Source organism: Phyllostomus discolor, chromosome 1 (assembly GCF_004126475.2).
Source record: "Phyllostomus discolor isolate MPI-MPIP mPhyDis1 chromosome 1, mPhyDis1.pri.v3, whole genome shotgun sequence".
Classification (NCBI taxonomy): Eukaryota; Metazoa; Chordata; class Mammalia; order Chiroptera; family Phyllostomidae; genus Phyllostomus; species Phyllostomus discolor.
Window position 1 is genome coordinate 59,070,835 of NC_040903.2, and position 27,435 is coordinate 59,098,269.

Sequence of the window (27,435 nt, forward strand, 5' to 3'; positions counted from 1 at the left end):
GTGAAGTGAGCCCTGCAGGCTGGCCACTTTAGAGGAGCAGGCTGCTTGGGAGCTGTGCAGAGGAAATGGGAATGCAGGGATCTAGGGGTTCCTGGAAGACTCCAACCACTTCCCCCAGCTGTGTGGGCACCAGATGTGTGGGAGCCATGTCTAGCATTGGGTGGCAGACTGAAGATTATGACAACTCCAGGCTACCCAACAGCCAGTCCTGCAGCACCCTCTCACCAATAACCTTGATATCTCAGTCAGGGAGCACCAGAGAGTCTCTCCCATTGGCCAAGATGGCAAAGGGGGAGGCTCTTATAATGAGCAGGTCAAGGACCAGAAAAGTGAATGGACAGGGCCTGAGCCACCAAAAAATAGCAAGGTAATTGGATAGAAATAAAGCCCTCCTCTCCCTATCTCTATAAGAACTGTGGGCTTGAGCAGGAAGGGAAGATGGTCTTTGAGATGGGAGTCTGCCATTCTCTCAGGCACCTGAATAAATTTCTTTCTTTTGCACCAGCACCTGAGTTTGGCTTTTGTTGCAGCAGGCAGCCAAACCTGTGTTTTGGCTATATTTCCGTGGCTCTGCCATCCTCCATCTATGAAGCTCTCTCCTTTTCCCCCATTCCCTTTTTAAAAGTAAATTCTCCCCTCTAGATTATGTGTTGCCTCTACTCTGCCAAGCCCATCCCAACTTGCCTTTACTTGTGACTGAAATAAAGTTTTAAGTTTATTGTTACTGTTATTGAATAGTTTTATATATTTTTTGGGTTTTAACTTAGGATCAGTTGCATTGATCCTAAGTTAAAAACCAAAATCAGTTGCATATTTTATTTTTCTATACAAATAGACATTTTGGTAGATAGACTGAAAACCCAAATATATCCTTACCCTAACCTTTGGACCCTATGAATATGCTAAATTATGTGGCAATGGGACTTTGCAGGGTTGATTAAGATTACAGACTTTAAGAGATGGAGATTATCCTGAATTTTCTGGGGGAAGGGTGGCATAATCCATTTACATAAGCCCTTAAAAGTGGAAAACTTTCTCTAGCTAGAGACAGAAGAGGCACTGCAAAAGGGCAAGTCAAGGGGATTTTAAATGTGAGAAGGGGCCAAAGCTTTTGTTGGCTCTGAGATGGAAAGAGTCACATAATGGAGACGGCCATGTTTGAGGACTAGAGAGAACCTCTAGGAGGCAAGGTGGCCTCTAGCTGACTGCCAGGAAGAAAACAAAGCCCTAGTCCTACAACCACAAGGAACTTGATTCTACCAACCATCAGAATGTGCTTGAAAGCACATTCTGAGCTTGAAAAGCAGCTCAGTCAACACTTTAGTTTTGCCCTTGTGAGACCCTAAGGGGAAGACCCAGTTGAGGTACGCTGTACCAGCACATCCGATATACATAACTATGAGGTAACAAATGGATATTTTAAGCTGCTAAATTTGTGGCAGCAACAATAGACGATTCATGCAATGTATGTATGTAGTATTTAACCCAGCTTACTTTTGGGAGAAGAGGTGCATGGGTTTGTGGTTCCTAATTTAAAAAAGTCTCCTTCATCTTTACTTTAGGCTGTTTGGGATATGTGGTGCACGTGCTAATTGATTTTTCAGTCATTGTCATGTTTTCAGATGAAAGGATAAACAGGAATCTAGAGGAGCTCATTCTAAAAGCACACATCATTACTGTCAACACTTGGTTCGTTCCCATTCTCATACAACTCTCCAGGAAGAAAACTCCTTTTTTTCTAAGTACTTCTCATCCCTCTAAGAGACTTAGGCAAAACATTTTGCTTCTTCGAGCATTCAAAGGACATACTATCCTCCACCACACTACCAGAATAGAAGAATAATTAACCCAAATGTATAAATGGAAGCAGAAACAGCCAGTTGATTCTGCTCATTGACTCAATTTATCAATCACATTGACCTTAAGAAGTTGATCTTAAGAAACTTCTTCTACCTTATGAAATGAAACATCAATAAAAACAAGAAATTCTGCCAATTTTCCACTCATCAAAAAAAAAATCCCACCTTTCTTCATACTTGCCATGAATTCCTATAATATGAAATGGCAAAATAATCTATTAAAATATGAATTTAAATGCTTCTTCCTGCTACTGCAATAGGATCTAGGAATAATGAGGCAAATTTCATCTCCTTATTCTAAGTAGCACAAACTCTAGAGCCTTGAGTTCAGGGCTCCCAGAAATTTTAGGTTGAGGAGTTAAAAGCAGAAATTGCCAGAAACATGGAAAATAACTTTAGTCAGGCTTTGTTACTAGCCAAAGAGATGGATGTGCATAGGGGAAATGGAGGCAGTCCAGCTTCCTCACCCAGGTGTCTGGGTCACTAAGGGAAGTAGGGTTCCCAAAACCTTGAATGGGCCTGATAAGTATTCTCATAGCCTTGAGACTGAGTTTGATAAACTGTTCCCATAACATGAAGTGGGCTCGCATGCACGGAATCATGCTATGTTATATAATTTTCTGGCTTGAAGCCAGCTTTGTTTGCTTCTAGTACTTAAGGAGGTAGGGACTCCCTGCTGGGGCACTACATGTGCCACACAAGGAGACAGGTGACATGCAGTGTGCCACGCAGACACATGCAGGGAGACACATAGCTTGTAGTATGTGTGGATTGCCCACCCTTGAATAAAGGCATGCCAAACATCCCCAAGGCTCCATGAATATTTTTCCATCTTCCCGAACACTGAACCTGTCAGGCCTTGAATGTCACAACACAATTGCCGTAGTCGGCAGAATTTGACAGGATTCAGTGCAGAACAGTATGGAGCCAGTGCCCCTAAAGGGGATTGTGGAGCGGCCCGTCACCGGCAGATGGATGGTCGGGCTCCTGGCAGCTTGGCCTCCCACCCCAGAACTGGCCCAATGTTAGTGGCACAGCCAAATAGTCCTCTAGACACACTGGACAGGCCTTTCTGGTTACACTCTGGGGTTTTGGACAGATAATTTAGACCTGCAACGACTCTGGTGTGTAGGCACTAGGAGGTCCGAGCTCGCTGCAGGCTCTAGCTCCTTCCGTGGCTGTACTGCCTCTTCCGTCAGTGCATTCAGGCCCCCACAGCAGTCTACCTGTGCCACTGTGCCTCTCCTGCAGCTCTGGCCACCACCTTCTCCTGGGTCGCACTGATAGCGCCATACTCACCTGCACCACGCTCACCTGCGCTGTGTGGAGCCCACCACCTCTACTGTGGCTCTCTAGCCCTCTCCCCATCAGTGTGCTTTCCGGGTGCCAGCTCCAGCCTGCTTTCTTGCAGCCTTTCAGGTTGTGCAGCCAGCTCTAACAGCTCCCACACAGCCCAGCCTTCTGGAATGCCACCTCAAAGCTCAGCAAGGCTTTGGCCCTCAGGCACTGCAGTGCACACTACTCACCCACAGGGGTCACCACAGAAGAAGGTCTTTCTTTTTCTTCTTTCTTTTTTCTTTCTTTCTTCTTTCTTTCTTTCTTTCTTTCTTTCTTTCTTTCTTTCTTTCTTTCTTTCTTTCTTTCTTTCTTTCTTTCTTTCTTCTTTCTTTCTTTCTTTCTTCCTTCCTTCCTTCCTTCCTTCCTTCCTTTTTTAAATTTTATTTTAATTGTTGTTGCAGTACAATTTTCTATCTTTTACCCCGCCTCTTCTGATCAGCTCGCTCTGAACAGAGCTTTCTGGTGCAGCGCTTCTGCTGCCTTCACCGCTGCCACCACTGGGAAAGCCCCGGCAGGGGTAGCAGTCCTGTGGCTGGTCACTCTTGGCAACTGTGTTGCACATCTGTGTGGGGTGGGAGAGGGAAGAGGATTCCCAGACCCAAACTTTCCCCAGGTTTTGATGGTGGACCACATGGTCTTTTGTCCAGCAATAAGAGGTAGGTGTAGCCATTGTGCTACTTCCCTTCCTGAGGGGGCTGGCAGGTAGTTTCTAGCCACATACCTTGGCTACAGTATCAGCCTCATCATTCCCAGGGGAAGCAAAAGATTCATGTCCAGTAACATGATATACAGTGATTTGTATTTACCCAGCATGAAGAAGACTTCAGAGAAGCTTGGAAGAAGACCTGGGAGGGAAAACTGTTTCCATGACTCTGATAGAAAACACAAACCAGTGCTGACATTGATTTGTAGTGTGAATGCATACGTTCCTTTTTATTTTGTGGATCCAATTTGCTGTAGACAGTTCATGGTGTGTTACCTGAACATGTGGCTATGTGCTTTACTTCCATGAGTGTCCAAACCAATGCTCGGGGACTGTCATGACTCTGTCGGGCAGGTTTGTGCTGTAAAAGCAAGAGACTGGAGCTGACATTAAACACGGTGACGTTTTTCCACTTCAGATATCTGTAATAATTTCAGCAATGATACACTCACTTAAATGCACTCATTGCAATAAATCAGCTGTCTACTTATTCTCTTCCCATTAAATATCACACACACATGCGCGCGCGCACACACACACACACACACGCCCTGTTGCAAGAAAATTAAGCCCATAAAGATACTTTATTAGTGGAAAGTCACAGCTGACTTAAGTTTCAAAAGTCAAGTAATTCTAAGTTTCTTCTGAAACTTTATCTCATACACCACATAAGCACACAAGTGAAGCATGAAACCTAAATATGCAAATGGAATAGCTTTTGTACAAAGGGGATGCATTCTTGCAGCAATGATTTTGTCATTCCTTGCTCTGTATCCTTAAAAGTACTTCCACCAGAGTCATATTCTTATCTGTCTCTATTCTGCATGAGCTCCTTACATACTCAAACACTGGGCTTAAAAGGAGTATTTAATCCTAAATAGAGTCAGGGCACAAAAAGAATGGCATGAACCTTCTCAGGTTCCACTCCCCACAGCTCCACTCTGCACTCCACTTAAGCCAACCTGGCCATCATCTGCCACATTCTGCTTGGTTATTGTCACCTTGGTCCCTTTGCAAATACCCTTTGAAACAAATTCCCCACCTCTCTGACAACTTCCATTTGTCACCTCCATAGAATTTTTAGTCAACTCACCTCCTCCAGAAAAATTGTTCTGATTTAGTTGTCCCACCAACTCTTTTGACACATGTGCATTCAGTTGATAATAGAATATTCTGCCCTTCTTTATGTAGCTTTGTAAGTGATATGTGGCTTTATAAGTGAGATGAAGTACATCTGATGTTACTAGAAAGTGTTTAAATGCCTATTATCATGGCAAGCTGATTAGGTTTAGATGGGTAATAATAGAGTGGAACTGTATTTCATGGCATTAAATATTTTGGGGGGAATTTAATAAGAACTACAAACTGCATAGCTAATAGACCCCTGTCAATGTGTGGGATCCTGTGAGAGAAGAAGCATGGGATAGAAGAGGTATCATTGAATCAGGAGTCAGAAGACATAGGTCATTCAAATTCTTATGACTTGATGTTTCCCTAGTTTTTCTACATGATTAGAATGTGAATTACTTAAAAATAAACTTTGTGGTCATCCTCCTCTCAACAGATATATATCCCATCCCATATAATGCAAAGTTGGATGGTCATCTACATATACCAGGCACTCCCTAAGTATTGTTAACATATACAGGCCTGACACAAATAATGGCCCTTTTTATTACAAAACCTTTTATTAGAAAATCATAAGCATGTAACTCTGTAACACATATGAATATAACATATAAGCACACCATAGGACATTTTAGGTGAAATGTGCAAATTAAAACTTTAAATTATGACACCCATATTATTACCCTACCAACCATACTCGAGCAGGCGTTATTTCTGCTGGACCCTGTATTTGCACATATTACAGCCAGAATCAGTTTCAATGGTTTTAAAGTGAAATGAGTAGTTTATCAATTTCTAGCTTGCAAAGCCTGGAAAATTTTCAAGACCACTTAGTCCAGAATTTTTATTTTACAGAGGGAAAAAAGTGAGGCCATAATGGCTTATTCAAGTGCATAGTGCCAATAAGTGACTCAAGTGGCATGAAACCCAGGCTCTAACATTTCTCCCAAGGCTGCCCTTATACCCTGTAAGGCGAAATCTGGTTCAATCGCTCAATAGGGTGACATAAAACTTTAAACCAGAAAGGCAAATTACCATGTACAATGACATATTTTTTGTGTGTCTATTGGCAAAACTTTTTGCTTGACGGCTTTTCTCTATGGGCTAAATATTTTAGGTGTGTATTGTTTAGAATAGCAATTTTATACCTTTTTCATCTCATGGCAAATAAACTAATTACTAAAATTCTGCAGCACATCAAAAAAATATATTACATTTTTTGCCAATCTGACCAAAAAAAAAAGGTAAATTTTGATTCATTCACTCTGGATGGCTATTGTTGTGTTGGCTGTTGTCATTTTTTTATTTGACAATCTAAGGGAAAAGAAGTCAGTGTCCCTGATTAAATAGTCAGATATTGCATGTTTTAAGAATCACTGTAGCATACTGGTTGCAAATTGCTGGTTAGAATTATAGTTGGCTGAATATACCCAGGGATTGCCAAGACATAGTGACTTAAATGAGAATGACATTAATTTTTCTGTCACTTAAAGCAGTCTAGCACCAGAGGATCCAAAGCTGGTATGGGCCAATATCCCGTCTGCTCCCTATTACATTTGGGTTCAAGCTGGCTCTAGTGCTCCATCCATTCCCTCTGAATTCAGCCAGTAAGGACAAGGGGCAGAGAAAGGCCACACCACTCTCTTTTAGAAGACCTCTTAGAGGTCCCAAGCAACAATTCTGTTAACCTCCCCTTAACTAGGACTTAGTCATGTGGCCCTACCTTGCTGCAAAGTACCCTGGATGATGTAGTCTTTTATCATGGTGGCCATATGCCCTGCTAAAATTTAAATTCTGTTACTAAACCAGAAAAAGAAAATAAGTGTTTTCTCCTTTGCCAGAGAATTGCTGCTCAACAATCCCTTTCTCAATAAATTCAAAGAATGCTTTAATATCATACAAATAACCCAGGTATTAAAGTGGATATTATGGCTTTATATGCATAAAATAATATGAACCCACATAATGACAATTGCTTTAAACACATTCAGTATATAAGGAATATTTTATTAGAATGCAATTATTATAAGCTCACATTTTTACCTTATTGATACTAATAGTAGCAAAATAATCCCAGGGCTATTAGAAAATTCCTCATATGTCAAGAAACTAGTCACCAGGTCATGACATTTGTCAAGAGAGCTTATAATAGTGAGTGATTTGTTCAAGAGTCTAGCCAGCAGCTCCTTCCACCCAATTCATCTGCCTCTTTCCTGCCCTTAAACCCCGCCAAAGGCCAAATCATCGCCAAGGCAACCGAGGCTCTTCATTCTTCCCAGCTGATTCAGTTTGTCTGTGTGACCATCAGACAAGTTAAGGAGTAAGATCTTGTGGAGCAGACAGACGTTTGGTTTTCTGCCTCTGTCACAGAATGGCCTGTGTTTTGATCTCTGTACCCAGAGTGTCAGATTGCTGATTCTCCCTTCCTGTTCCTCCTTCTGGAGAGACTACCAAGAGTGAGTCAAGAAAATATGAATTAACTCAAATTTTAGGTTTTAAATTAATGCAAAATATTTTTCACCTTGGACCAAGTTCATCTATTTTAAGCCCTTACCAGTTAGCTGTTCAGAATGAGAGCCTGGCCCTTATACTTTATATGGAAAACCTACATCATTATCCCAAATTTCTTCTAAAATATTAAATTGAGACTAGTAGTATTTCAAAGTTTTAAACAATATCATGAGATACTGCTCTTAACCACCTATTTTGTCCTCTCCATTGCTCCCATCTCCATTGTCCTTCAATACTAAAGAAATTTTAAGCATCCTTCAGTCTTCTTGTGATCCTCTGGATCCTGGAAGGCTTGTTTTATCCTCTAACTTACTTTATATCCCTTAAGTTGCCTAACCTCTTTAGACCTCTATTAACTCATTTAAAAAGCAAAAGTGAGTGCTTTAGAAAAGACTGTCTCTAAAGCATGTCTCAGCTCCAACACATTCCATCATCCTATGATAGGACAACCAAATAGCAAGGTCACATAATGAAAGTGAAGCTTTAAACTTCTCTCGCATTGTTTCAGTAAGAACTACAGCCATTTAAAAGTAATTTGACGATTCTTCTGGATGAATTCTTCTGAAGAAGAAATTGTTTTGTATACATCATCCTGTCTTATCATACTTTCACAGCTGCTGAAGAGTGGCAATTCACTATGCCATTTTGAGAGTTGGTAAAATGAAAACTGATATAGACTCCCAGGTAAGTACCAATTAAAATTATTTCAAATCATTTAAGATGAGTGTTATGTCATAGTCTTAGAATACTGCTTTTAGAAGAACTAGTACTTTGTCTTTTTGCAAGGAGAAAAGAATCATCTTGCTCCCCAACTCTGCAGGATTATCTGATGTTGAGTACCTACCTCTGCAATGCATATTCTGCAGAGTTCATTGTTGTTTCAAGTTCCAAGTAGCAAGGATAGCGATATATGCTGTAGCCTGAGAAGACCAAAGTCATCTCTTCCCCATTTCTCTCTCTTTGCTTTTGCTTCTTTTTCCAGAATCTGTGCGTGCCCAACTCTATTGCCTAAAGCATAGTGCCCAATGGACGATCTACAGTGCTCACACCTGAGTAGGTGTCTACATTTACTGATAAACAGTACAAAAGCTGACTTCCAGCCAAGATGGAGGCATAGGTAGACACACTGTGCCTCCTTGCACAACCAAAAGAAGGACAACAATTTAAAAACAAAAAATAACCAGAACTTACAGAAAATTGAACTGTGGGGAAGTCCAACAACCAAGGAGTTAAAGAAGACATATTTATCCAGACTGGTAGGAGGGGGGGAGATGGGCAGCCTGGCAGAGAGGACTTGCAGCAAGGTGGGGGCTGGGGGACCCAATGAGGGGGTGGATTGTGGAGTGGGGTAGGCAAGGCTGCAGCTGGTGGACCCGGTGAGGTGGTGACTGGTGAAGTGGGCAGTCCCACATTCTGTTCAGATAAACAGGGAGGAACAGCTGGGGAACAAAACAGACCACTCAACCCAGGGCCCCAGGGAGGGGAAATAAAGCCTCAAACCACTGATTGAAAACATCTCTGGGGGTTGAGGTGGCAGTAGGAGAAACTGCCAGCCTCACAGGAGAATTTGTTGGAGAGACCCACAGGATCCCAGACCATACACAAGCCCACCCACCTAGGAATCAGCACCAGAAGGGCCCTCCTCCTAGAGGAGGAAGGTGACTGAACACTGGCAGAGAGTGAAGCAAGCACCATTATTCCCTCTCAGACCATTTCCCCACATACAGTGTCACAACACAGCAACTTGGGTTGCCCCACCCTGGTGAACACCTAAGGCTCTGCCCCTTACTACATAACAGGTGTGCTGAGAAAAAAAATGGCCCAAAAGAAAGAACAGATTAAAGCTCCAGAAAAAATACAACTAAGTGACAAAGAGATAGCCAACCTATCAGACACCCAGTTCAAAACACTGGTAATCAGGATGTTCACAGAATTGGTTGAATTTGGTTGCAAATTAGATGAAAAAATGAAGGCTATGCTAAGTGAAATAGAGGAAAATGTACAGGGAACCAATAGTGATGAGAAGGAAACTGGGACTCAGATCAATGGTGTGGACCAGAAGAAAGAAAGAAACATTCAAACAGAACAGAATGAAGAAACAAGAATTTAAGAAAAAAAAATGAGGAGAGGCTTAGGAGCCTCCAGGACATTTTTAAATATTCCAACATCCAAATTATAGGGGTGCCAGAAGGACAAGAGGAAGAGCAACAAATTGAAAACTTATTTCAACAAATAATAAAGAACTTCCCCAACCTGGCAAAGGACTTCCAGAAAGTCCAGGAAGCTCAGAGAGTCCCAAAGAAGTTGGACCCAAGGAGGAACATACCAAGGCACATCATAATTACATTACCCAAGGTTAAAAATAAGGAAAGAATTTTAGAAGCAGCAAGAAAAAGAAGACAATTAACTACAAAGGAGTTCTCATAAGACTGTAAGACTGTTCTCATAATCTCATAAGGATTTCTCAAAAGAGATCTTACAGGCAAGAAGGGGCTGGAAAGAAGTATTCCAAGTCATGAAAGGCAAGGACCTACAGCCAAGATTACTCTTTCCAGCAAAGTTTTCATTTAGAATGGAAGGGCAGATAAAGTGCTTCTCAGATAAGGTCAAGTTAAAGGAGTTCATCATCACCAAGACCGTATTATGTGAAAAGGGATTTATCTAAGAAAAAGAAGATAAAAAAATGAACAGTAAAATGACAATAAACTCACAGTTAATAACAACTACACCTAAAACAAAAACAAAAGCAAACTAAGCAAACCACTAGAACAGGAACAGAACGACAGAAATGGAGATCACATGGAGGGTTATCAACAGGGGAGTGAGAGGGGAGAGAGGGGGGAAGGTGCAGAGAATAAATAGCTTAAATGGTAGGTAGAAAATAGACAGGGGGAGGTTAAGAATAGTATGGGAAATGTAGAAGCCAAAGAACTCATATATATGACCTATGGACATGAACTAAAGGGGGAGAATGTGGGTAGGAGGGGGTGTGCAGGGTGGAGGGGAATAAAGGGGGGAAAATGGGACAACTGTAATAGCATAATCAATAAAATATATTTTTAAAAAAGTACAAAAGTTTGTCCACTTGCCCTTCAAGTTATTTATAATGCTATAATAAGTATTTTCCAGAACTCTCTAAAGTGGTCTAGATTTCTTCCTCATTCTTCAGCCCTTCCAAATAGAGTTGAACAAAGGAGAATTGCATTTTTTTAATGATATTAAATTTATTGAGGTGACATTGGTTAATAAAATTATATAGATTTCAAGTTTACAATTCTATTTTGTTGTTGTTGTTGTTGTTGTTGTTGTTGTTCAAGTACAGTTGTCTCCATCTCCTCCCCACTGCCATCCCCCATCCCAGCCATCCTCACTTCCCACCCTTGACCCTATGCCCCTTTGGTTTTGTCCATGTGTCTTAAATACACTGTCATCCACAAGTGAGTGTGGGAAGCTGCCCATCTTAAGAATCAAAGTTAATATATGCAAAAAATCGCAACTTAGTATTTGTTTTTATATATTCAAAATGTCACTCAATATCTTATATACAAGACTTTTACAGCTCTAGGTAATACAAATACTGGCTACCAAGAAATACATGTCTTAAAGTTTTGCTTAAGGGACTTAGCTTAACTTTATGTATGAGACTCCACAGAAAAAAGGAGGTTCCTAAAAGACTTCATTAACCTTTATTAATTTCAACATAAATTAATCTCCAGGCTAGATCACACCCATCTTGCAAGCAATTCAAAAGAAGAGGCTGTTTAGCTAACTTATAGTTAAGTGTGGAGAGTGAAAATTAAAATGTCACATTTTTATGCAGGAAAAATAATTTCAAAGCACTAAAATGATCAGTTCTAATGAAGCCTTCATAATTGAAATTTCTCATTTTGAATTTTTAAATTTACCTTACAACAATAACATTTAAAATGCACTCAAACCCATTATAAGTGTACTACATGAATGTAAGTTGCTATTTTCTTATATTGTGAAGAAAAATAAGTGTTTTATGAACATTTTAAATTATTAATTTTTATAATCCATTATTTTTATAGAGAGTAATGGGACTTTGGTTTTGAATATGTGATTGTAATAGTCACTTTACTCCTTTTTTATATACATAAAAGTGAGAGATTAAGACCACAAAAGCTTTAACAATCACTCTGGCTGTAAAACCTTATAAAGAATAAAAAAATATTTGCCTCAGTTTTAATTCCTTCATATTTTTGCTGTGCTTCTAGCTTCCACATTGTAATAGTAATGTTTTAGGTTTATAAAACTTTACTTTTCTGGAGGCACTCTCAAATCTATTACCTCATCTACTCATGAAAAAGCTGTAGCTGGGGAGACGGGATCTTCATATTCTCACTCAAATATTTTTTACTGACAACTGCTAAACCTGGGGAATTTATCAGAGCCATAAAATCCTGACCTGGAAAGGTCACTTAATTTATACCTTTTTGCAGCTTTCAATAAAGCCAGCGGTCAGAACAACACTGGGTTTTCACACTTCATCCTGTGCCTCTTGATTAAATCAGACTCTAAGTGATTTTTTTTTGTTATCTGCTAAATGATTTGAAATAGCACAACTAAAGCACAATGCATTCCCCACAAGAATAGAAACATGACAGGGTAAAATAATGGTTTATTTCAGAGTAAAATCTCACCAAGGAAGCGTAAGTGGATAATAGCTTAGAAAAGTTTCAAACATGGGATGGCTCAGTTTTGAAATGGAGGATTATGAGCAGCTTATAATGTGGAAAATTGGGAGGGTTCTTCCATATACACTCTTTTTAGGTTTTTCAGAGCTGTCATTTACTTATGATAATTGCACTGAGTCCTTTTTATCAGCTATCCCCAGTCTATCCTGTCCTTTTGGGGACACAAAAATGAAGAACAATGGAAAACAGCTAACATTTATTGAGAATCTAGTATGTCCTTAGCTATGCTTAGTGTTTCATGCACAGTTAAGGTCAACCTAAGGTCACACAGCCAGAAAATGGTAGTGCCTGGGTTCTAATATTGATCTGCCTGCCCGGGATCATGCTGTTAAGTGCCTCTCATTATGCCAGTCAGCTGGAGGCCCTGCCCTAAAGGAGATCACGTAAATCTAGTGAGATGGTCAATCCATGCATGCTTCCCAAAACTCAATACTTGCCTTTAAATTATTCATTTCTGTTAACTATTCCTGTCTATCTTTCTCTGTAAAATAAACCACCACCAGCTCACAAGCCATCTCAATGAGAGATTTTTTTGAAGCTCCTTTAAAAAGTGCTTGCTAATGACCTGGTAATTGTTTTACACTATTTTAAATGAAGTGCAAAGTCAATGAGAAGTCACAGTAATCCTGTGAAAGCTTTGGCGGAATATAAGGCTTCCCAGAGGAACTGCTCATATTAGAATTGGCAGCCACTTCTCAGGTTTAAATAAATAAAGGAAGGGGGGCTCCAAAGGGGAGAAGTGTCCAACAGTGACTACCTGGTTTTTAAAAATAATACCGACAAAGATACAATGAAACAGACACTGACTAGGACAGCATCAGTTGGCACAAATTTCTGGAAAGCAATATGCATTCAGTCTAGAGAGATGCTAATGTCCTTTGACCCAGTAAGGCTGTCTCTTAACTATTCTAAGAAAAGAATTTGCTATTTCAACCAAGATGTTTATATGCATGTTCACTAACCCTTAATGGTAATACCACAATAAGAAAGGCAATTTATAAATGTGCAAGAATAAATGATTAAATATATTATGTTACATAAATTATATCATGAATTTATAGCCACTTTATGTATCTTTTCCAGATATTTTGAATAATATGGGAAAATATTCACTATAAAGTTTTAAGTGAGAAAAATAGGCTCAAACCATTATATACATGAAGACCTTCTCTAAAGATTGATAACAGAAAAAGAGAGAGAAAAGGATACGACAAGGTGTGTATGCATTTAAAAAAAGGACTGTAATGAAACAAAGCAAAAAAATAAATGTAACTAAAAAGTAATGAAAATTATTTTTTAAAAACCAATGGAGAGTGACCTTTGAAAGAGAAGAGATTTCAGACCATCTATGAAGTTCAGGAAAATACAACAGAGCAGCTGATGGTGATTGGGAGAATTGTGTGAGGTTTCAAGATGCCTAATTTGAAGGGGACTGATGCCTAATTTGAAGGAAACCTGTGTACAATGTTCCTTGTATCTTGTATCTTTTCAATAAATGTCTCTTTTTCATATTACATGACTGGGTGCCTTCTGGACAGACCTTGTATATATACTACATATTTATAAACACTATATATATTGCTGTGTGTATTTTATATTTGTTCCTTTGCTAACCTTATCATTGAGGTATGACAAGCAAAATAAATAGTGCATATCTTAAATGTATGTCTTGAAGAATATTTACAAACTGAACACTCCTATGTAATCTCCACCCCCCCAGATTAAGATATAAGAACACTGCTAGAACTTTAGAAACATCCTATGCACCTTTCCACTCCCAGTCATTATCTGCCATTATTACTGTTTTGACCATTATCATCTTAGATTAATTTTGCCTGTTTTTGAATGTTCTATGAATGCTAATCAACCAACAAATCAGTCAATAGATAAAATAAATGTATACACATTCTCTTTTGTACTGACTTCTTTCACTTAACATTATATCTATGGGTTTCATCCATGTTGTTGCATGCAGCAGTTGGTAGGTATTTTTCATTGCTGTATAGTATCCTATTTTATGTATGTACTACATGCTAAACTTTAGGTTGTTTCTAGCTTAAACTATAGTGAATAATTCTTCTGTAACTCTTCTTATACAGGTATTTTAACACAAATGTATATATTTCTGTTGAGCATATACCCAGAATGGAACTGGTGTGTCATTTGGTTTTTGCATGTTCAGCTTCAGCAGATACCTCCAAAGAGTTCCTGCCCTTACACTCCTACCAGTAGTAAATGAAAGTTCTGGTTGCTCATCATCATCACCAATGTTTGGTACTGATCCTCCCCTTCATAAAAGCCATTATGGTGAGTATATCGCATACTTTTATTTTTATTTCCCTGATAAATCATGTTGAACAATTTTTCTATACTTATGGGATATTTTGACCTTCTTGAGTGAAATGCCTGTTCTAGTTATTTGCCCAGCACCTACAGGGTTGTTTTTCCTTTTTATATCAATTTATAGGAGTTATATACTCCAAATAGTAGATATTTAAGAAATGCATACCTTACAGACATCTCCCATGTGATTGCCAGCCTTTTTATTCTCTTAATGGTAAGATTAACCAGAAATTTTTAATTTTTATCTATCATTTTTATAGTGTTTTCTTCTATTAAATCATGTAGAAAACAAAAAATGTAGTTACAAAACTACTATTACAAGAATATTAGCTTTTATAATTGCCCATTCATTTACCTATAATGAGATCTTTATTCATATGGCTTCAAGACATTGTCTAGTGTCTTTTCACTGTAACTGGCATTCAAGTTATTTTCTAGTGTCCTATCATTTCAATCAGCTATACTTCTTTAGCATATCTTGCAGGGTAGGTCTAGTGGTAATGAACTCAGTTTTTGTTTATCTGTGAATGTCTTCATTTTTCCTTCACTTTTGAAGGACAGTTTTGCTAGATAAAGAATTCTTGGTCAACCATTTTTGTTTTTGTTTTTTCCTTCTGAGCACTTTTGAAAATAATAGCCCTCTGTCATTGGCCTCCAAAGTTTCTGCCCACAATCTTATTGAGAATCCCTTGTACGTGATGAGTCATTTCTCTGATGCTGTTCTCAAGATTCTCTTTGTCTTTGTCTTTTGAAGGTTTGATTGTAATGTGTCTCAGTGCAAGTCTCTTTGAATTCATCTTATTTGGAGATTGTTGAGCTTCTTGACTGTTTATGTTCTTGTATTTCATCATATTTGGGAAGTTTTCAGCCATGATTTTCTTGAATATTCTCTCTGCCTCTTTATCTCTCTCTCTTGTCTTTCTGGTATTCCCACATTGTGTATGTTGGCCCTCCTCGATGGTGTTCTGTAGGTCCCTTGGCCTCTGTTTACTTTTCTTCAATCTTGTTTTCTTCCTATTCTTCAATTTTGTTTTCTTCCTGTTCTTCAGACAATTTTCATTGTCTTATCTTCAAGTTGCTGACTCTGTCTTCTGTCTGCTCTTACCTGCCTTTGAATTCCTCTAGTGAAATTTCAATTTTGTAACTGTAGTTTCAACTCCAGAATTTCTTTTTAGTTTCTTTTTAGGTGTTCCATTTGTTTATCGATATTTCTATTTTGTTCATGCATTGTCATCTTGGTTTTTTCCACATCTTCCTTTAGTTCTTTGAGCATCTTTATGACAGTTTTGCTGTATTTTGTCTACTAGATATTCCATCAGGTCTTTTTCAGTATATGTTTCCAATGATTTATTTATTTATTTTTCTGAATAGGACACACTTTCCCATTTCTTTATATGCCTAGTGTCTTTTTGTTGTTGTTGAAAACTGGACAGTTAACTCTAATGTAGTAACTCTAGAAATAAGTTCGTCAATGACGGGTAAATTCTCCCCATTCTTCCAGGTTTGCTGATTTCTATTGCTTTTATTTATTATTTCTGTTTGGTTGGTTGTTGTAGGTTGACTCACTGTTAAGTATTAGACTGAGTTAAGATTTAATGTCTTCTCAGGTCTGGCCTGAACCTCTGCATTTCCCTGGGCAAATACAGTGACTTTATAACTTCCCCTGTATATACACTTGCTTTTGAGTGTTCTATTCTTCAATTTCTGGCTCCCAAAAGGGGAAAAGAGAAATATAAAGAAAGGGAAATAAAAGGACCCTGCTCCTTTAAATTCCCTGGAAGTCACTTCAGCTAAAGAAGTAGGATAAAGTACAATAAAAGGAGAAGGTGCAATAGCAATGGCTAACTGCCTCTCTGTCTGCACCTTTGAGATAAGAGCAGCAACCAATGATCAGATCCCTGTAATTTGAAAGACAATGTCCTTTCCACCCACCCTGGCTCCTACAAGCTGTGGGCAAGTCGCTCCTGGATAATGTGCTCAGCTGCCTGCCATGAGGTAGGGTTGGGGAATGGGTAGCTGTTACTATGCTAATAATGGAAATTGACCAAAATTCACCTCGATTTACCATCTAAGCCTTCAATAGAATCCTAAGTTCCAAAATAGTTATATTGGGCAGATCCTGTCAGTGCCATTTTTATCTAGGTAGAGCGACAGACTCGTGGAACTTATACTCTGCTATCTTTCCAGCAGTCATTGAATGGTCTATATTATTTTTTAAAGTATTTTAAATTGTTGAAATTGTATAACATTCACAGTTAGTATAGATAATTTGAACTTCAATTTAACAATCCTTTAAATTTTGACAAATTTATAGCTTATCTATGAGAGCCTTTGTTTTTTTCAATGTATGTTCAAAGTATTTAGTTGTTATGATTGCTTACGCATTTATTCTTATTGTGCCATTTTATTTTGTTTTGAATTTATGTTGTTTTGTCTTTGCTTTCTTTTCCCTCCTTACCTTTCTTTTGTTGAATCAAGTTTTCTTTATTTCTTCCTATTTTTCTGTTATAATCTTTTGTTTCCCAATCTTATATATTCTATTTATGGTCTTATAATATTCAATACTTAGCCTACAAGTGTTCAAATGTAACCCTAATTTTAGTAAGCCTAGATTTGATTGGTGTATCTAATTTCCTAAGTAACACAAGGAATTGATTCTTTGCCCTTCACCCATATCTTATGTTATTAGTGTCTAAGGTAATGTCCACCTTTTGTGTTAAATCTTTATAACTAGATGTTTTGAATATTATTTAACTTACATGCCTATTTACAAAATTCCTCATTCACTATTGTTTTCTGGATTCTTACTCTCTGAGGGACATTTTTCAAATGTGAAGTCATAGTAGTAAATGCTTAGTCCTTGTATCAGAAATTATCTTTATTTTATCTTCACTATTAAATAATAATTTTTCTGGACATACTATTCTAGACTGACAATTATTTTTTCCTCTGCATAAAGATATTATTTTGTCATCTTGGGACATTTTTTTGCAGATACAAAATATACTGTTATTCTAACTGCTCTTCTTTTTTAGCTACTTTTCTCTCTAGAAGCTTATACAATTTTATGTTGTTGATATTCTGTATTTTCATAGTTATGTATCTTATGTGGGTTTATACTTTTATTTTCTACTGATCATATCAGGACACAGTGTGCTCCTTCACTTTAATTCTCAAATATCTGCACTATCATCACTTTGAATATTGCTTCTGTCTCATTATTTTCTCTCCTCTTGGAACCTGGATTAGACATGTATTGACTTTTCTCAGTGTAGTCTACTTTTCTCTTCTTTTCTCTATTTCCTATCTCTAAATTTCTGCACTAAATTCTCCATGATTTCCTTAAGTTAATATTCCAATTCACCACTTTTTTTGTATGTGTCTGGTATACTATTAAGACCACATACTTTAAAAAAAAACTTAAATGTCTACAGTTCTAATTTTAGAAAGTTAATTGGTTATTTTCAAATACACACACCTACTTCCCACCTACTTTTATACAGTGCTATATTTGCCCTATGGTTTTCTGATTTCCTTTAGTTCTTTGAACATTCTTAATACATTCATGTTGATGTTTTTGGTTTTTCAATCATTTCTAGTTCTTGAAACCTACATTCTACCCTTTGTTGGGTCTTCTAATCCTCTCTGCAATACTCATATGGTTTGTGCTTTTTGAGTGAGCTCATTTTCATTGGGGGTTGTTTTCCATTAGAGTTCTGTTGGAAAAAAATACCAATATGATGGTTGCAGATGGCTCTGCCACAGGTCTAATTTCTCCTGCTCCAGGATAGTTTTCATGTTAATTTTCCAATATTGGGAAATAACCCAATAATGACCCAATATTGGGTTTCCTGCCACATCAAAAGTGCTTACATCTGCAATAGCAATAGCCTGAAGTTCTAATCTTTGGTGATATGTTTCCCTGTGGCTCCAGATGTATGGCAATCTCTATCAACAATTCTCTGAGCTAGTACAGTTTTTTAGTCCTTTTAAAATGGGCTAGGTAGCCCTTTCTGACTCCTGGTTTGGTGCATATAGAGCTTAGATCTGTGATTATGGCCTGAACACCTCCCTCCTTGGGACTTAAGACTTCCATTGCCCAGGTGTTCAGGCCTACATCTTTATTGCTTCCTCTCATGGTCCATTTTAAGTTTCAGATCCTGCTCACTAATCTAGCTTTGAGTTCCTCTTCATTTCTGAGTTGAGGATTTCCATTTTTTTATTTTGAGCTTGGCCTAGGTATTTACATTTTTATATTTTATTGACATTTGTGTGTTAAAGTGAAAGTTCAGAAAGCTGTTTCATATCAACTCAATCAATCATATTTGTCCTCTTTCTAAACACCAATATGATCACATTGCCTTTAACTGGCACCCATTTGCTTGAAAATCAAAGCCAACCTCTTTACCTGACTATTTGAAAAAGTACACATCCAGGTGAAATTCTGGCTCCCAAACTTTACCTGCAATCATCCTGAATTCCCTCACCCCATACTACAGCCCAGGAGTCATCCCCCAACACTCCATATAGTGTCACATCTTTAATTTAAGAAACTTCATTTAGGGGTGGCATCTAGATCCAATTTCTAATTTCAATAATAATATTTTGAGCTCTTCATTCTGGCTATGAATGAATATTCCATTTTGGAAAATGCAAAATGAGGTTTGAAAGCACAGTTGACTATGTCACCGTGTATCAGTGCACTCAACTAAACACAACCAAAGCAGGAGAGTGAAAGTGTTCATACAAAAAGCCAGAAAGGTTTTGTGCATACAGGAGAAACTGACCCAGCTGAAGTGAATTATTGAATTTCCCACTGATGCAGCAGTCCTGGGTAGACAGTACCTTAGAATTCATTAAGTTCTCAGGGCTTAGTTCTCTGGTCTCAAGAAACATATGTTCTGCTCTTTTTAGAAAGGGTGGGCTGCTGAGGAGATAGCAGTTAAATTTTGTGTACTTCATTAGAGCAAGGAAATATAGTTCACTGTGCGCAAACAAATCTTAGCTGCTAATGGGCCAAGATATTGTGAATGTAGAGTCAGAATTACTGGGGCATCAGAGAACTGCTGAAAGAAAAAAAAAACACCTTAGGAACCAAAGAAATTGCACTTGTAAGCTTCATTTATGTACCACACAGCAAGTGAATCAATAACTTGAAAATGTACATTGAAGACCAAAAAGGAGTTGATTGCAATCTTCAAAGGGTTGGCAAAAATAAAACATAGCAGTGAAAATTAAACTCATTCAAAAGAGTCAAGACAGTTGTTTAAACCTAAGAAGGAAGATTCAACTAGGCTAGCAAAAAAAAAAATCGTTATTCCTAGAAAAGATGATAGAGGAAAGTAACAGAATATAAAATGTGAATACCAATTTTTTAAAAAACCCACCGAGAAGTGTGTTTTGAGAATTTTTTTCACAGCATGATTCATAAGAATACAGAATGGTATGTTTAGGAAGACTGATAAATATAAAAATAGAAGGTTATCACCATGGTAAATACAGTTTTAGTAATTAGGGCAGGACCTTAAGAAATGAAAAATTACCATCTGAGTCTCTACTTTTATGCTATTAGCCAATTTAGTGTAAGAAAAATCATTCACATTTTATCATTCATTTATTTTTTTAAAATTTGGACTTGTTTATATATAACTTTTAATTTGCACTTAAATATGCATCCTTTTTACCTGTGGGAATATTGTCACATAACTCATCAATGACATTTTTTTCAACACACCCTTCCTATTCCATACTTCCTCACTTTTCTTTCTCTCTCTCTCTCACACACACACACATCCCTCAATCAACTCTCAGGCATCTCTGGGTTTAAAGTCTGGAGAATTACCAAGATGAGAATTCCATCTGATCTGATTAGCAGATCTTAACTAACAGTATTTGCCTTATAGTGTCCTCTTCCAGGGCCCTGGTCTATGGGTTCAAATTGAGGTTTCATCCAATACATAAGAAGTGGGTTAGTTTACTAGAGGATTAATAGGAATGATGTAGTGTGGTCTGTTGCCTCAGACTACACACTTCCATTTAGCCAGCTATCTTGTGAACATCTACCATTGCTGCATGAAAGACTGGCAAGGGCACACACCTCCAGCACTGCATTGGACAAGTACCTCAGAGCACAATGCAGACTGATAGAAGCACCAGGACAAGGCTCTTGTTCATATTGCCAGTGAACATAGTCTGTTTAAAAACCGAAAACATATCATACCCAAGGAAAACTCCAGCATTTATTCATATGGGGAAAAAAAAACCCTGGTTGTGTGTAATGTTAACAAATGCAAAGCACCTAAGTGAGTAGCTTCCCTGCCCTGCAATGACACAAAGAGAAATTCAGAATGTCCACAGGTACCTCTCACCCAGCTCCCTATCATATTCACTTCTACAGAAAGCAAGCCAATTGACAAGGGGCTCAGAAAGAGAGATATATTCACTGCCCCACAGGATTTTGCATTATATCTGCAGCACAGAGCTATAACCTTCCCTGAAGTATCAAGTATCCCAGACACTGATTTGAGCCATATTTGAAGGACATATTCCACCTGTCCTCTTGATAAATGTGAAGTACCAGCAGTGAAGAAAAGAAGTGTTGGGCTGAAAACACAGTCCAACAATAAAAAGCCGTATCTCTGTCCCTGGCTGTTTTTGTCTGTATGTCTGTATTTTTGTTTATATTTATGTCTGTATGTCAATGGAGTTACATACAATGATTTTATGTATGTAAATATTTTTATATTTATGGCTATATTATTGTTTGTATTTATACCATTATTTCATGAAGATATATGTAATGATTTTATGTAAATGCAAATATATTTGTATGAATTTGCACCAATGTCTTTGCTCTTATATATGTACAAATATATATACAAATATATACAAATATATACAAATTTTACTTGACGAATATATACAAATTCGTCAAGTAAAATCATAGCATTCTTATGGTAGTTTCATCAAGATGCTACTGAAGATGTATTTCTTCCATCAAGCAGTGGGATACAAGAAAAATAGATCTACACATTTAAAATAATTTAATAGGCATCCTATGTGAAATGAGGGAGCAGTCTTTCATTGACTTAAAATTGAAGAAATATTATAAACAAAGACATATGTCATAGGTCAAGCTTCCCAAGAAATGGATTCTGAGATCAAAATGTGTCTGCCTGACATTTATTGAAGAGTGCTCTTGGGAGCAACACCATGGGCATGAGGGCAACAGGATATGGCAAAAGAAGAAACTGAATTGCTATTCAGTTTCAAAAGAGGCCTCAGTTGACCCAGGGGGAATCTCTGGAACTGGGGTGACCTCTCAGAGATATCCCAGGTTGAGACATGTGGGCACGGCCCTTGCACCCAATATGGACCAGTCATAGGATATTGCCTGCCCTTGTGAAGGGGAATAACCTTGGCAAAGGAGGCCAGTGCCTGGGGGTGGACTCAGGCCTACCTTAGGCCTTGAAGGGGGCTTGGGCAGTGCACTACAGCACTACTAACACATTTGTAGTCTGTCTCATTTTTTTTATGTGTCGGTTACTATTTGTTGCTCCAAATTATAAGTCCACGGTTTTACTGGATATCACTTCTAAACTTTATGGCTTTCCTTCTGATAATTTGCCTCCTTAGGTCAGGGAGTCAACTGTAGTCCAGCTTTTCCACATGGAAAAGTACCCTGATTACCTTACAGAGAAATCTGACTGGAAAAATGCTTCTCCACAAGAGGTTCAGTTACTGAATATGTAAAACAGGGATAATAATAATAGTACCTACTTCATGCAGTGTGCAGAATAAATTAAATTAGCCAGGCAAAGGTGTTAGAAGAGGGTGTGTCATATTGTGAGCTATAACCAGCATTATTCTTTTAAGGAAATTCTATGAGCTCAATATTGCTTCATGATTACTAATGCTTACTCATAATCTGCTTCACAAACCACATCAAGGGTCAGAGTCAGGTGCCTGCTCAGTCTTCTAACATGTTAGATTCTTGTGATGTTTCCCACCACCTCTTTTGAGGTGATAGCCCAATAATTTCACACTACTTTTGGTTAAGTTCAATATCACTGATAGGAAAAAGGGTTAAGGTTCTCCTCTGTTCTTATTGTTGGGAGACATGGCTTCAGTAGATATTTGAGAATAGACACTTGGAAATTGCAGAAAAGACAGCATTAGATCAACTCTTCCAAAATCAAAACCATCATCATTGTCATGTGTCCTCCAACCTTTAATTGCTCATATGTATTAATTCTATTTAACAGGTGAGGTCAAAATCGGATTTCTGAGGGCACAATATGCGGAGATTTCATATAGGGAGGTTGCCAGAAAATCAACCACTTAAAAGGAATATACACTGCGACTGCTTTATTGAAATTTTCATTTGGCTACCTTGTGCCACTGGAACTATATTTCCTGGCTAAAATGATTATTTAGGCAAAATACTGTGGGACCTCAAATACTCATTCATACATATGATGTGGCAAACACCCAGACATTTTCCACAGGTATTGCCTAGCCCACTTCTCTGCTTGTGCAGAGAGAATGACCACCTACTCAGTGGCCTCAGTTTTCATGAAAGGACTCTTGCTTTATGCAAATCCTACCTCATCCTAAAAGCTTATGAACCTGTCCTTTATCTGCCCCCATGTCTACACCCCAAATGATGCTATTATCCAGGGCTCTCAGCTCCCTGCTCTTTAATCTCACAATGTCCTGGTGAGAGAAATATTGCCCAGTATATTCTGAATATCATGTGATCATTCAATCTTCACAAGCAGTGGCTTTTAATCTAACTGGAAGAAATCTAGGGAGTATATGAACACTGTAAAGACAAATGCAATTTTTTGTGTTTATGTCCATGTGTGCATTTTTCTGAAGAGATAACCTGATGGGGTTAATCATGTTATTCAAGATACAGAACATGGCAGTTCTGCACAGTGGTTAAGAGCAGGCCGATCTCCGACTGCCAGAGGTATATCTCGTCCTACCATTGTGTGACCTTGGGCAAGTGACTTACCTTTCAGGGCCTTCAAATCTGCCTCAGGGGGCAATAACAGCATTTATTCCTGGGGTTGTTGTGCAGAGCAATCAAAATAATTTCAGGTTATCTGAGTGAAGCACTTCAAACAATGCCTGGCAGTATTAGGGGCCTAATTTATATTTGCCATTATTCTTATAGGAGTCCATACTTCCCCCCAAACTCAGAAATGTTGCTCTGGATATTCTCAGTAAAACAGTTAGATGGAGTCAGACCATGAGAAAGTTTTGATTTGAACCATGTTCATCTGTACCTATTTTATTTATTTTTTCTTTTTTTTTGGTTAGGCTTGGTTATTAATATTGGCCCTCACTGAGGGATGTATGCACTACTCATCCACTGCCTGTCCTCACACACTGTTCTCTTTATGATGCCCCACGGAAGAACTATCTCACAGGCAAGGACACAGGAAACCTGCCCAGGTGAAGAACTCAAGACTTTTAATATCTTAGAGATCCTAGGCACCTTGTGACAAGTGCCAGGGCCCTCTGGAGCCTGGGCACCATCTGAGGCAACCTCCAGCAAGGACACAAGATCATGTGGTAAGCGTTTCATTGCATTAAATCTTCCCCCAGTTTTCTGATGTTGTCACCCATGTTTTCCCTGGGATCCTGTTCCCTCAGTTGTTATTTAATCCTGTTGTAATTTATGTGGTTTTATGAACCACATAAAATGCATTAAGGAATAAAGTCATTGCATATGTAAACAAAGCAACAAATTGATATAGAATGGATGAATGCCTTGTTTCTTATGCTATTTGCTCTGTTTTATAAGTATTCTCCATCCCATTTAAAAGAAATTTGATCTTCTATTGTGAAAATATAAGGGGCCAGGCAGGGAGACTGGTGGGCTGTAAACAGATGAACAAGCAATCAAGATACCCAGTGGTGATAGTTTTCAAAGCAAATAAAATTGCTCCCAGAAAAATATTATACAGGCAAAGAAAAATAAATCACTTTAAAATTAATCTTGTCTATAACTTAGAAAGGTATTTCTTGTAGGGCTAATATATTCTTAATTCTTAGTCTAATAGAACTCTGCCCTATTTGCTGTCTTTTTAAATATAACCCCTTTTCAATATTTTGTTTTTAAAAATTTATTTTAATTGTTGTTCAAATACAGCTTTCTGTCCTTTACTCCCATCCCAGCCCACCCACCCATCTCTCCCTACCTCCCTCACATTTCCACCTCCCCTAGTTTTGGTCCATGTGTCCTTTATATATGTTCCTGTAAACCCTTCCCATTCTCCCCTGAAATTCCCTCCCCTCTCTCCTCTGATCACTGTCAGCCTGTTTTCTATTTCAGTGTCTTTGGCTATATTTTGCTTGTTTGTTTGTTTTGTTGTTTAGGTTCCTGTAAAGGGTGAGATCATATGGTATCTGTCTTTCACTGCCTGGCTTATTTTGCTTAGCATAATGCTTTCCAGCTCCATCCATGCTGTTGCAAAGGGTAGGAGCTCCTTCTTTCTTCCTGCTGCATAGAATTCCATTGTGTAAATGTACCATAGTTTTTCAATCCATTCATTTTCTGATGGGCACCTAGGTTGCTTCCAACACTTGGCTGTTGTAAATTGTGCTGCTATGAACATTGGGATGCACAAGTTCTTTTGGATTGGTGTTTTAGTATTCTTATGATAGAGTCCCAGCAGTGGAATTGCTGGGTCAAAAGGCAGATCCATTTTTAGTTTTCTGAGAAAATTCCATACTGTTTTCCATAGTGGTTGTACCAGTCTGCAGTCCCACCAACAGTGCACTAGGGTCCCCTTTTCTCCACAACCTCTCCAACACTTGTTTGTTGCTTTGTTTATGACAGCCATTCTGACCAGTGTGAAGTGGTATCTCATTGTGGTTTTAATTTGCATCTCTCTGATAGCTAACGATATTGAGCATCTTTTCATGTGTCTCTGGATCCTCTGTGTGTGTGTGTGTGTGTGTGTGTGTGGCCAAAAAACTGCTTGACCTAATAAGCAAAACAGCGGAATACAAAGTCAATATCCAGAAATCAAAGGCATTTTTGTACACCAACAATGAAACAGCAGAGGCAGAAATCAAGAAAAAAATCCCATTTGATATAGAAAAATAAAATACCTAGGAATAAACCTAACCAAAGAGGTAAAAGACCTGTATTCAGAAAACTTCATAACACTGAAAAAAGAAATCAACGAAGACACAAACAAATAGAAACATATACTGTGTTCATGGACTGGAAGAATTAACATCATCAAAATGTCCATACTACCCAAAGCAATTATATATTCAATGCAATACCTATTAAAGTACCAATGGCATATTTCACAGACATAGAACAATCACTTCAAAAATTTATATGGAACTGTAAATGACCCCAAATAGCTGCCAGAATTTTGAGAAAGAAGAGCAAAGTAGGAGGGATCACAATACCTGATACCAAACTGTACTACAAGGCCACTGTAATCGAAACAGCCTGGTACTGGCATAAAAACAGGCACAGGAACCAATAGAACAGAACAGAGAGCCCAGAAATAAATCTAAGTCTCTATGTTCAATTAATATTTGACAAAGTGGGCAGCAACACAAAAAGGAGTAAAAATAGCCTTTTCAATATTTTAAATTGAACAGTCCAAAGACAGTGATCCTCGGGCTTTTTCATGTAATCAGAGAATGGAAGCTGCTGGGTTTCCTTGAACAGAACATTTCAATTTTATACATAAGCCTAGTGGCCTTGAATACAAGAGTGAGTCTTAATAAGTCCAATAAAAATTCTTGAGGAAGTTTCTTGGATTCCCTCAGAAAAGCAGAAATTAATTAGTAGATCCTAATTCTTTGAAAGAATATGCTAAAGGTGGCTCCTCTCTCTCTCTCCCTCCCTTCCTCCCTCCCTCCCTCCCTCTCCCTCTCTCTCTCTCTCTCCTAGTAATCCTGTGGTAGCAGAAACATTTTGCCTTCTCACTTTCTTTAGGGTGACAGCCTGCTTTGTGATATCCAAAAATCAGAGGTAAAATTTAAAAAAAGGTGAAAAATTGTAAAATGCACAGTAATTACAATAGTAATAGCTCACATCTGTGTTGTACTTCATGGTTTATAAAGTGCTTTCATAGAATTATCTTAATAAAATCTTAATAAAAACTCTGATGACAAAGTTTAAGCTCCTTTTCTGGTTTACAGAGCTTCTATGGGTTGAATTGTTTCCCCTCAAAATTCTCATGTTGAAGTTCTAACCCCTAGTCCCTCAAAATGTGACCTTTTTTGTAGACAGGGTTTTTACAGAGGCAATTAGTTAAAATGAGGTCATTAGGGTAGGCCCTAATTCATTGTCACTGGTATCCTTACAAAAAAGGGAATTTGGAGACAGACACATGCACAAGGAGAACACCATGTGAAGATGAACACAGATACCAGGGTGATGCTTCCACAAGCCAAGAAACACCAAAGATTGCCAGCAAACATAGACGTAAGGTGAGAGGCAGGGCACAGATTTTCCCTCAGAGTTTTCAGAAAAAAAAACAACAACCCTACAAACACCTTAATGTTAAATTTCCAGTTTCCAGAACTGTGAGACAATAAATGTCTATTGCTTAAACTGCATGGCTTGTGGTATTTTGTTACAGTGGTCATAGAAAACTAATTTGTGATCTGGCCCTTTTTCTCTGGCATTATCTCTCTTCCCTCCTTCCAATGGACTCCACACTTGAGCCAAACAGGACATTCTAATCAGGACTCTGTCTATAAAGAGTCTGCTAGCTATTGTTAAGATGTTAATCCACATAAGTAGAATGCCTTCCTTGGCAAGGATAACTATGTGTTTCAGAATATTTGG